Raw genomic sequence first — 10,276 nt, 5'->3', positions numbered from 1 at the left:
AGGTAAGGTAATTAATAGGCCATAGTAGCGAAGTAATTACAATTTAGCAAATTAACACTGGAGTGATAGACGTGCAGATGATGATGTGCAAGTAGAAATACTGGTGTGCAAAAGAGCAGAAAAGTAAATAAAAACAATATGGGGATGATGTAGGTAGATTGGATGGGCTATTTACAGATGGGCTATGTACAGCTGCAGCGATCGGTTAGCTGCTCAGATAGCTGATGTTTAAAGTTAGTGAGGGAAATAGAAGTCCACGCACTCAGTCGTAAAGAAGGCGCGACAGCACCTCTTCCCTCTCAGGAGGTTGAAAAAGTTTGGCATGGGCTCTCAAATCCTCAAAAAGTTCTACAGCTGCACCACTGAGAGCATCTTGACTGGCTGCATCACTGCTTGGTATGGCAACAGCAGCTTACTTACTTTCTCGTGTTCTTTTAATTTCTTATTTGTATTTATTGTGTTTTTGTTCTACCTTATGTTATTTTTAGTATTAGAGGTTTAGAGGTTGCAAGAAAGGCATTTCACTGTACTTGTGCACATGTACGTTAAAACTTAAAAAAGCACTGCACCAGAATGCAGCTGTGTGTTTTGACATCAGGGCCTAGCTAGACTAGTGTTTACAGAGGGTTTCCTTCTGAGAGTGGACATGTTGACAGAGCACATTCCAAGCTCTCTCTATCGCTCTTTGAACGCAGTCTCCTTCGAAAGTGATTTAGTGTTTTCTGGTGATTTCTAGCTGAATCCAGGAACCCCTCATGTCAAGGTAAGAACACAAAGGAAAATGTTATCATTATACCCAGTGATTGGTGCAAGGGCAAAATTGTGGTATAGATATTGGAGGGGATGAACAATAGACGGGGTTCGGGGTGGTCCTCCCCCGGACTTTTCAACATTTTAAAACGCATTTCCTGCAATTGTACAGTTTGACATGACTTGTTATGCCTCTCTTGATAGGTATTCAGAGGGGTATTTTGAAAACACAGTGTAAGTGGAAGGATAAGTGGAAGTCTCCCAATTTCTTTTTGTTTTTAAACAGCTCTGGAAACAGTTAAGAGGCCAGAGACCACTGAAAAATGATCAGTTTCTCTGGTTTTACTATTCAAAGGTATGTGTTTGGGTAAGATGAACATTTTTGTTTTATTCTATAAACTACTGACAACATTTCTCCCAAATTCCAAATAAAAATATTTATTTGCAGAAAATGACAACTGGTCAAAATAACAAAAAAGACGCAGTGATGTCAGACCTTGAATAATGCAAAGAAAATAAGTTCATATTCATTTTTAAACAACACAATACTAATGTTTTAACTTAGGAAGAGTTCAGAAATCAATATTTGGTGGAATAACCCTGATTTTCAATCACAGCTCTCCACCAGTCTTTCACATTGATGTTGGGTGACTTTATGCCACTCCTGGCGCAAGAATTCAAGCAGCTCGGCTTTGTTTGATGGCTTGTGACCATCCATCTTCCTCTTGATCACATTCCAGAGGTTTTCAATGGGGTTCAGGTCTTGAGATTGGGCTGGCCATGACAGGGTCTTGATCTGGTGGTCCTCCATCAACACCTTGATTGACCTGGATGTGTGGCATGGAGCATTGTCCTGCTGGAAAAACCAATTACACACATCTTGCCATAGGGCAGAGAGAAAACGGTGCTGTTTTATAGCTCATCTCATGCTATTCTTCACATTTTGCCATGAGGATAAGAGAACATTTTGCAGTAATATTCTGTTAACTCATACCCAAATAATGTTGTTGACTCATCCTATTCTTATATTTGTTTCTAAAGCATCAATTGGATAAATAAAAAAAAACACTTCAAAAACCCCACCTCAAACTTGTAACGCAAGCAGACTGTTTATAAAATTCTTGCTATTTCCTCATAGAGAATGTCTGGTATACACCCACACTATTCTGTTGTTGGGGTACACGCCCACACTATTCTGTTGTTGGGGTACACGCCCACACTATTCTGTTGTTGGGGTACACACCCACACCATTCCAACACAGAAAAGCTGTTGTTTAACCTACTTAATAAAACATTTTGGGAAGAAAAACTATTTCACTCATATTGTAATTAATTATAGGTCATATTTCATAGAAATCTGGAAACACTGGACAGTTCTTTTAAAGGTCGACATTGGGCAAAAAGACAAAAATAACTGCTTTAAGCTGTATAACTGGTCAATGCACTATCATACCAGGTCATTTAATGCTTAAAAACAAAATTATGATTAAGATATTTGGCTACAGAAGTGCCATTTCTTACCGATCTTACCGAAAACAAGTCCTGTGAAATGACATCAACACATACGGTCGAGGCACGCATGAGAAAATAACACAATGACACATCGATGAACCACCAAAGGCACACTCTCTTTCTGCTTGAAAATTGAGAAAAAGGAGCTGGACCGTTTTTTTTGTGGCCAAATTTGACAGTTAAAGCTAATTTCCTGAAATTCTACACATTTTGACATTACTTATGACCCACAAAACTATATATTTTTTATTTTAAAGAAATTATTGGGGGGACGAATCAACATGTCCTGAGTATTGGGGGGAACATGTCCCCCCCATCCCCTGTGGCAACTTAGCCTATGGAATGTAGGGAGGGTCAGGAGCAGCAGCCTCCAGATACTGGGAGTGGGGTGAAGTTACCCATAGACGCTGATCTTGGGTCAGTTTTGCATTTTCCCTCACTAATGGGGTATGTTGGGAGAAGGGAAGCTGATCCTAGATCTGTACATAGGGGAAAATTCACCCAGATACTGGGTCAATAAATGGATGAGTGGAGGAGGCAGTGAAAATAAATGATGATGTCTTGTAAAGTGAGAGATGGATGATGAAGAGGCCTGTACATGGGAGCCAGTCCAAGAGTGGAACCCCTCCAGATAAAAAAAGAACCCTCTCCAGTCTTGGCACAGCTTCCCTAACCTCCCCAGTCGGCTACAGTAGGCTCCAACGATATTTACACTTACCGGACACCCCGTTCACAAAAATAGATCGCACCTACGAACAGTGAGTCACGTGGCTTGCTATATAAAGCAGGCAGACAGGCATCGAGGCATTCAGTTACTGTTCCATTGAATGTTAGGTCACTCATTTTGCCCATTCTAAGTGACTTTGAGGGTGGTATTATTGTCATGACAGACACACCAGATCCAGTATCTTAAAAGCGGCTGCCCTCCTGGGCTTTTCACGCACAACAGTGTCTGGGGTTTACCGAGAATGGTACGACAAACAAAAAACATCCAGTCAGCGGCAGTCCTGTCGGCAAAAACAGCTAGTTGATAGGAGAGGTCGAAACGGTGGCAAAAATCATGCAAGCTAACAGGCGGGCCACAAACAGACAAATAATGGCGCAGTACAACAGTGGTGTGAGGACGGCATCTTGGAAAGTACAACTCGTTGATCATTGTCATGGATGGGCTATTGCAGCAGACGACCACACCGGGTTCCACTCCTATCAGCTAAAAACAAGAAGCGGCTCCAGTGGGCAGCTATCATCAACACTGGACAGTTGAGGAGTGGAAAAACATTGCCTGGTCCAACGAATCCTGGTTCCTGTTGCGTCATGCTGATGGCAGAGTCAGGATTTGGCGTAAGCAGCATGAGTCCATGGCCCCATCCTGCCTGGTGTCAACGGTACAGGCTGGTGGCGTTGGTGTATCGCCGTCCAATCTTCAGCAACTGTGTGATGCCATCGCGTCAGCATGGAACAACATCCATGTGGAACGTTTCCGACTTGTAGAATCCACGCTCCGAAGAATTCAGGATGTTTTGGAGGCAAAGGGGGTCCGACCAGGTACTGGACGGGTGTACCTAATAAACTGGTCGGCGAGTCTAAGTAACCTTCCTAAGAGCCAGTCAGCCACAGAGACGCTGGGTGTGTGTCTCAAATGGCAATCTATTGCCTGTATTGTGTACTATAGGGTGCCATTTGGGATGCTGTGGAGAGAGGAGTTGTTACTGTATAGTACAAGCAAACTTGATAAGAGGGCACTTACTGTTCTGGTATGTTTTGAGTCAAAGTGCTGCTGCTGTTTCACCATAACATCATTAAGCCTCCCTCCAATTAAGCCTCCGTCCACATGTTTGCTTCTGAGAGTGGAATTCAATGGGGAAGTCAGTGGTGGTGTTATTTTGGCCAGATGGACAAGCAAGCGATAGTGAATAACTAAAAATAACAGATAGGGAAGAAAAGAGAACGCGATGGAGGGTGAAGGGGAAGGAACGAGAGAGGCGAGGAAAAGCAAATGTGTTAATGAGAAATAACTCCAGTAGTCCCGCTGTTATCATTCAGAGCCTAATAATGGGAAACGTAAAGCACGGTGCTGTGTGGTGTCATTAGCAGGCACTGCGACACAACAGTGTGCATTTTATCTTAGCAAAACATGAGAAATGATAGCCGCTCGCACAATGTCGTGGGAAGGTTGCCTCTGATGAACAGGGTGCCTGCGAAGGCCAGAAAAACACAACATTGTCAAGGGGAGGGAGGCTCTGAGGAAGACTGATAAATATTTCCAGGGCATGCAAATGTGATTACCGTGCTGTTTATAAAAAGAGGATGTATATTTGGGTGAACAGGTTAGAAAGTACTTGTCTGTCTTTTATCGCGGCATGCTAGAATTAATGGTAATTTGTTATCAGCACAGGAGGGCTTCCTTTTTTGGGAAGTATATAATTAATTTAAAAAAATCTTCATCAAACAAACACATTGTAGATCATAAAAACATTGAGCAAGACATCCAGACATACCCTCCAGCATAACACACATACACAATCTAATACTACTTCAGCATCATATAAGCTACAACACAAAATGGGTTCACAAACGCAGTATTACTATACCACATGGGCATCACCTCCCATTCCCAGAAACGACATGACAAAGATTCTCTTCAAATGTTAATTTCTACCAGTGAATCTAGCAAGCGGTTGTTCATAAAATGCCACATCCAGCATTGATTCTATCCACTGTTTCAGAATAGTAGTGGCATGGCCTTTCCAACGTCTAAGGATCAATCTAGTCGCTGTAATGATACCGACAGTCCAGTGCAAATCCTTCACTTGATACATTAGGTAATTTTGTTCTGCCACCTAATAGACATATTCTTAGTGAAATTGGGATTGTTGTTCCCGACATTCTCCCAAATATTTCAGAATATCCTTCCAGAAAGGTAGCACTAATGTACATTCCCAATTTGCGTTTAAGAATGTCCCAGTGTCTTGTTGACATTTCTAGCACATATTATCGTCGATCAACCCCGACGTATGAAGCCTTGTTGTAGTCCAACAGAACGTATTTGGTATGTTGTATTGACTGAGCGTCCCCCTGGCTTCCCTTATGTTCCACCCTTAGTCAGCCAAAATCTTTATCAAAAATAAAACACGTTTTATTTAACTGGGCAAGTCAGTTAACAATTCTTATTTATAATACCGGCCAAACCCTAACCAGAACGACGCTGGGCCAATTGTGCGCCGCCCTATGGGACTCCCGATCACGGCCGGTTGTGATACAGCCCGGGATCAAACCAGGGTCTGTAGTGACACGTCTAGCACTGCGATGCAGTGCCTTAGACCGCTGCGGCACTTGGGAGCAAACAAGGGATCATCCTCAATTTCACATTTAAGATCAGTTTGCCATATTGTCCTAAGGTTTATACAGTCTTTACTGTGCAAATGACAAAATATTGAGTTAACAAATGGCTGTTTTTATGTTTGGGTTTATTCCAAATATTCCACTATTGGATTCTTTCCTGGATTTAATTGAGAGCTGGTTAACAGACATTCTCTCAATTGTAAATATTTCCAGAAATTTCCCTTGTCTTCCATATCTTTTTGGACCAAATCTGAGTATGACCATTGTATAGATCACCTAGTGTGAATTCCTTTCATTAGCCATTGTTTCCAGTAAACAGATTTCTTCCTTATCCGTACACCTGGATTACGACACAATGAATATCTTTGTTTTAGATGCAAAATTACACATATCTTATGTACTGTACTGTTCTCCATTTCTATTTTGAGTGTAATTGGATTGGGAGTTTCAACAAGCCTTTCCCCAGAAATATTATGTGACATAATATCAACAAGGTTGAAAGGATACCTTTGTACCCGTTCTATTATGATCCAGTCTATGACACAGTCTAAGCCAGCATCCTCTTTACACCAATGCTTTTCCAATTAGCCATTTCAAATGAAGAAATTACACAATTTATCATCTGGTGAAGCCAGGCCTTGTCTATCCCTTGGTGAAAACATCATATTGAGGGAGGGCCTTCTTTCTGTGGAATGTGTGGGAAGTGTTTGTAGGAATCTGATAAGTAGTATTGCAGGAAACAGCGGGAGTGCACGTGGGAAGGCCCGTCCTCCCTTCCTGTGTTTGTGCGTGTTCCCCAGGAACAGGAAGGAAGCTGTCAGGACCAGGTCACTCAAGGCTGCTGGTGAGCGATTGGCCCGAGGACATCTCAGCCTGGCTGAGTGTGGAGAGCATGGACGAGCTGGTCACCACCTTCACAGCCAACAACATCGACGGCCCCCTGTCTTTGATGTGTTTCGCAACATTCCATTCATTCCCTTCCAGCCATTACTATGAGCCCGTCCTCCGATTTTTAAAGTGCCACCAGCCACCACTGCATGACACTCAGAACACACAGATCTCAGGCATGTCTGACCTGAGGCCTCCACTCCTCATTTGTAATGAAGGGACCCAGGAGTGGACCCATGGGATTTACTGAATTATGCTTTTACAGTGCTTTTCTATTGGAATGGAATGCATGCCACAGAGGCTTTTATCTGAGTTCTAATCTTCCCACAATGCTCCCAAAATACATCTGTAAATCTGCTTTAAGGCTGCCAAGTCTATTACTTGCTTATATAAGTTGCTTGTGACAATTTCATCAAATGACTGGATAATCCCTCCGAAAATTTGATTTATGGATTTGGACAGAATTAGCTGGTTCATGCTATTACCTCAACCATGCTTGCTAGGTCGAAAAGTATGGGTTTGTTCTGTCTTCACTGTGATATGATTGCAATAGATTGAGATACTGTCATGCAGACTATAGTTTTGGGAAACAGTCTGCATCATTACAAATGACATCAGGACTAAGGAGACGATACGTCTCTAAAAACACACTGTCCTTTCCGCTGTGCATACCGTATGATTGCCTGAAGATGCTGTTTGTGGATACACACTGAAATAAATTAGATTCTCACCGCGCTCCTTCATGAAATATTCATGAACAAAAAAAAAGTTCTTCACAGACATCGTTCACCAGATCTCTGTTGCGGCTTAGGGGAGGCTTCTCTGGTACAACAACCCACCGTCTACAGCTAACATCAGGCTGCCGCATTCCAGTTGATGGTGCTTTGCCGGTGTAGTCTTGGTACAGTGATTGGCAACGGTGGGGGTTAGTAAATAGCCAATAGTGTTTCTTTTCGCAAACAATCGTGAATGTCATCTCATTTGCGGCAATGCAGGCACAAAGAAAGAAACATATTGCACGTAGATGTGTATTCTCTTATCCACATTAGTAAATTGAATGACTAATGGGTTCAGCAAGTCATTGAAAGAAGACATTTTGATTGGCTACTGTCCCCACTGGGATTTAAACCATTTGTGATTGCAGTGCCCTATCTATAGTGCTGTATCTGCACTGGGTTTCTTCCAATCACATCATTTCTCAAGGGGGGGGGGGGGTTCTGCATGATTGCAGGTGAGGGCTAGTTAATTAAATCTATCAAAACGCTGAAGTCATCATAGCCTCGTGCCATAAGCTCAGTGACGTGTGGCACGTCTCGCGGTTTCTTTCTTTCCCTCCACCAACACAGCCGCCTGTCTGATCCTTACCTCAGCTCTGATGTGTTGTTTGTGTAAAGGACCCGTTTCCCTTGAGCGCTGAGGCACTAGGCAACTTAACCTTGATTAACAAACAGAGCATTCCATATGTAGGACCAGGTCTTCCACAGGAAGAGGTCTGATTGTGGAACTGATCATTCCTTGGTTTACATCCTGGTCCCTGCAGAATGGCCTAACAATGAGACTGTCTACTGTCTAAACATATGCCTTCCCTGAATCATCCACACTGCAGCCACGGACACTATCTGTAGGAGGCAGGCGTCACTGTGGCTGGGACTCTCATAAAGGTGGCCTATTGGCACCTGCTGTTGACATACTGGTACCCACCTCAAATCTTTGGCCCTGGGGATGATGCACTATTCAAACCCATTCCATTGTGGGACTGTAGGCTTTAGGAGTGAAAATGCGATTGAGCAGCAGTCGCTTCGCCGTGTGCCAAGTGATAGCGCACATCTTCCTGGTAACTGGCTCTCTAACCGCGGAATGTTCCAACACTTATGACAGATCCAAGAAATCCTCAGGAGATATATTCAGTCACCTGCTGCTTTTGAAAAGCAGAGCTTTAAAACCATCTACAGGCTGTGAGTCATCAGTCTCCTTCCCGCTGTTTCTGTGAAGACGGAGGACGGGGAGTCCCAGTCAGATGTATGAATGTGTATCTTATCTGGGAAACCCAGTAGTAAGGAGACACGTTTTATTGAGCAGTAGATGCAGTCACCTCCGTGACATTGGGCTTCCTAGCACAAATAACGAGGGCCTGTCTATGGAAGCACTGCCATTAGAGTGTCTCAGAATGGCTTTTCCATTCATAAATGTCCACACACACGATGCGTTCTGTTCTAGTAAAATGTACTATTACGGTAGAGGTAAATTTCCCTAAAGCTGCCTCTAACTCCAAATGACTCGGGATGGTTTTACCACAAATAGGGGCTCCATTCACTCCGTGTCGCGGAAGTTCAGCGTCAGAGCGTGATTGAAATTAGAAGGCAAGACTGCATTCATTGTAAACGCTGCACATGCTGGCTCAATCGGAAATGACTATCCCTATCGCACGATCTGTAATGCTTCAGCGATACAGATTGGACAGTGTCTTATAATGTTGTTTTGCTGCAGTCTGTGGGTCTCCATATGGTAAAGTCTTGAGGAAGGTGGAGGCTCTGAAAGCAGCGTTGACGGGACCAGGTGCTCCAGATGAGTTCCTCTGTCCCATCACCAGAGGTGTTGAAGGACCCTGTCATCGCTGCAGGTGAGGGAAAGGGCATAAACACATCTGTGCCGCATATACATGTCCTTGTTCATCAATGCTAATGTGGCCTATTTATTTTAGCACTTGTAACCTGCTCCAATTATTATACTGTACATAGCCTATAAAAGTAATTATGTCAATGTCTGATGTATAAAATGTGTGTCTAAAATCAACAGATGGATATTCCTATGAGAACGAGACCGTTGAGAGTTGGATCAGCGCTAAGACCGCCCCAGTCCCATGACCAACCTACCTTACCAACCATTTTGGTCACGCCCAACAGGAGCCTGAAGACCGCTATTGGCCGTTGGACTGCCAGATAGTAATGGTCTGAAGACTGCTATTGGCTGTTGTAAATCCACTCAGTAATGGTCTGAAGATGACTATTGGCCGTTGGAAAGCCACTCAGTAATAGATTAGTGCACATGAGTAATGCGTTTATCTGAAGAGCTCACATTTCAGAATCAAGCCAAATTTGTACAATGTGATTACTGACAATCGGTTCATTGCACAGTTCTATACTATTGATTAAATTACAGTGATTATCCACGAATGAGTCGTGTGATGTCGTGTGCATAACTTTACATAATGTGCATTGGGATTTTGTTGGAATAAACTAAACTGGAGTCTGAATGGTCTGCTTAATGTATATCAGAGGAGCAAGTGAATTTCTGTTAAAAAGCTATCATTTTTAGACAAAACTGTACTAAATATACTGAACAAAAATATAATCTCAACATGTGAAGTTTTGGTCCCATGTTTCATGAGCTGAAATAAAAGATACGCACAAAAAGCTTATTTCTCTCAAATTTTGTGCACAAATTTGTTTACATCCCTGTTAGTAAACATTTCTCCTTTGCAAAGATAATCTATCCGGCTGACAGTTGTGGCATATCAAAAAGCTGATTAAACAGTATTGTCATTACACAGGTGCACCATGTGCTGGGGACAATAACAGGTTACTCTAAAATGTGCAGTTTTGTCACACAACCTAATGCTACAAATGTCTCAAGTTTTGAGGGAGCGTGCAAATGGCACGCTGACTGCACAAATGTCCACCAGAGCTATTGGCAGATAATTTAATGTTAATTTATCTACCATAAGCCGCCTCCAACGTTGTTTTAGAAAATTTGGCAGTACATCCAACCGGCATCACAACCGCAG

At 42.8% G+C, this 10,276-nt stretch overlaps 1 pseudogene; it reads left to right on the top strand.

Moving 5' to 3' along the window:
• The first annotated feature begins 450 nt into the window (after window positions 1-450).
• Window positions 451-9,745, top strand: LOC106581726 (WD repeat, SAM and U-box domain-containing protein 1-like; annotated as a pseudogene).
• The last annotated feature ends 531 nt before the right edge of the window (window positions 9,746-10,276 follow it).

Source organism: Salmo salar, chromosome ssa21, assembly GCF_905237065.1.
Source record: "Salmo salar chromosome ssa21, Ssal_v3.1, whole genome shotgun sequence".
NCBI lineage: Eukaryota > Metazoa > Chordata > Actinopteri > Salmoniformes > Salmonidae > Salmo > Salmo salar.
The sequence above is the reverse complement of the archived record's forward strand: the minus strand, read 5'-3'. Positions and strand labels throughout refer to the sequence as shown.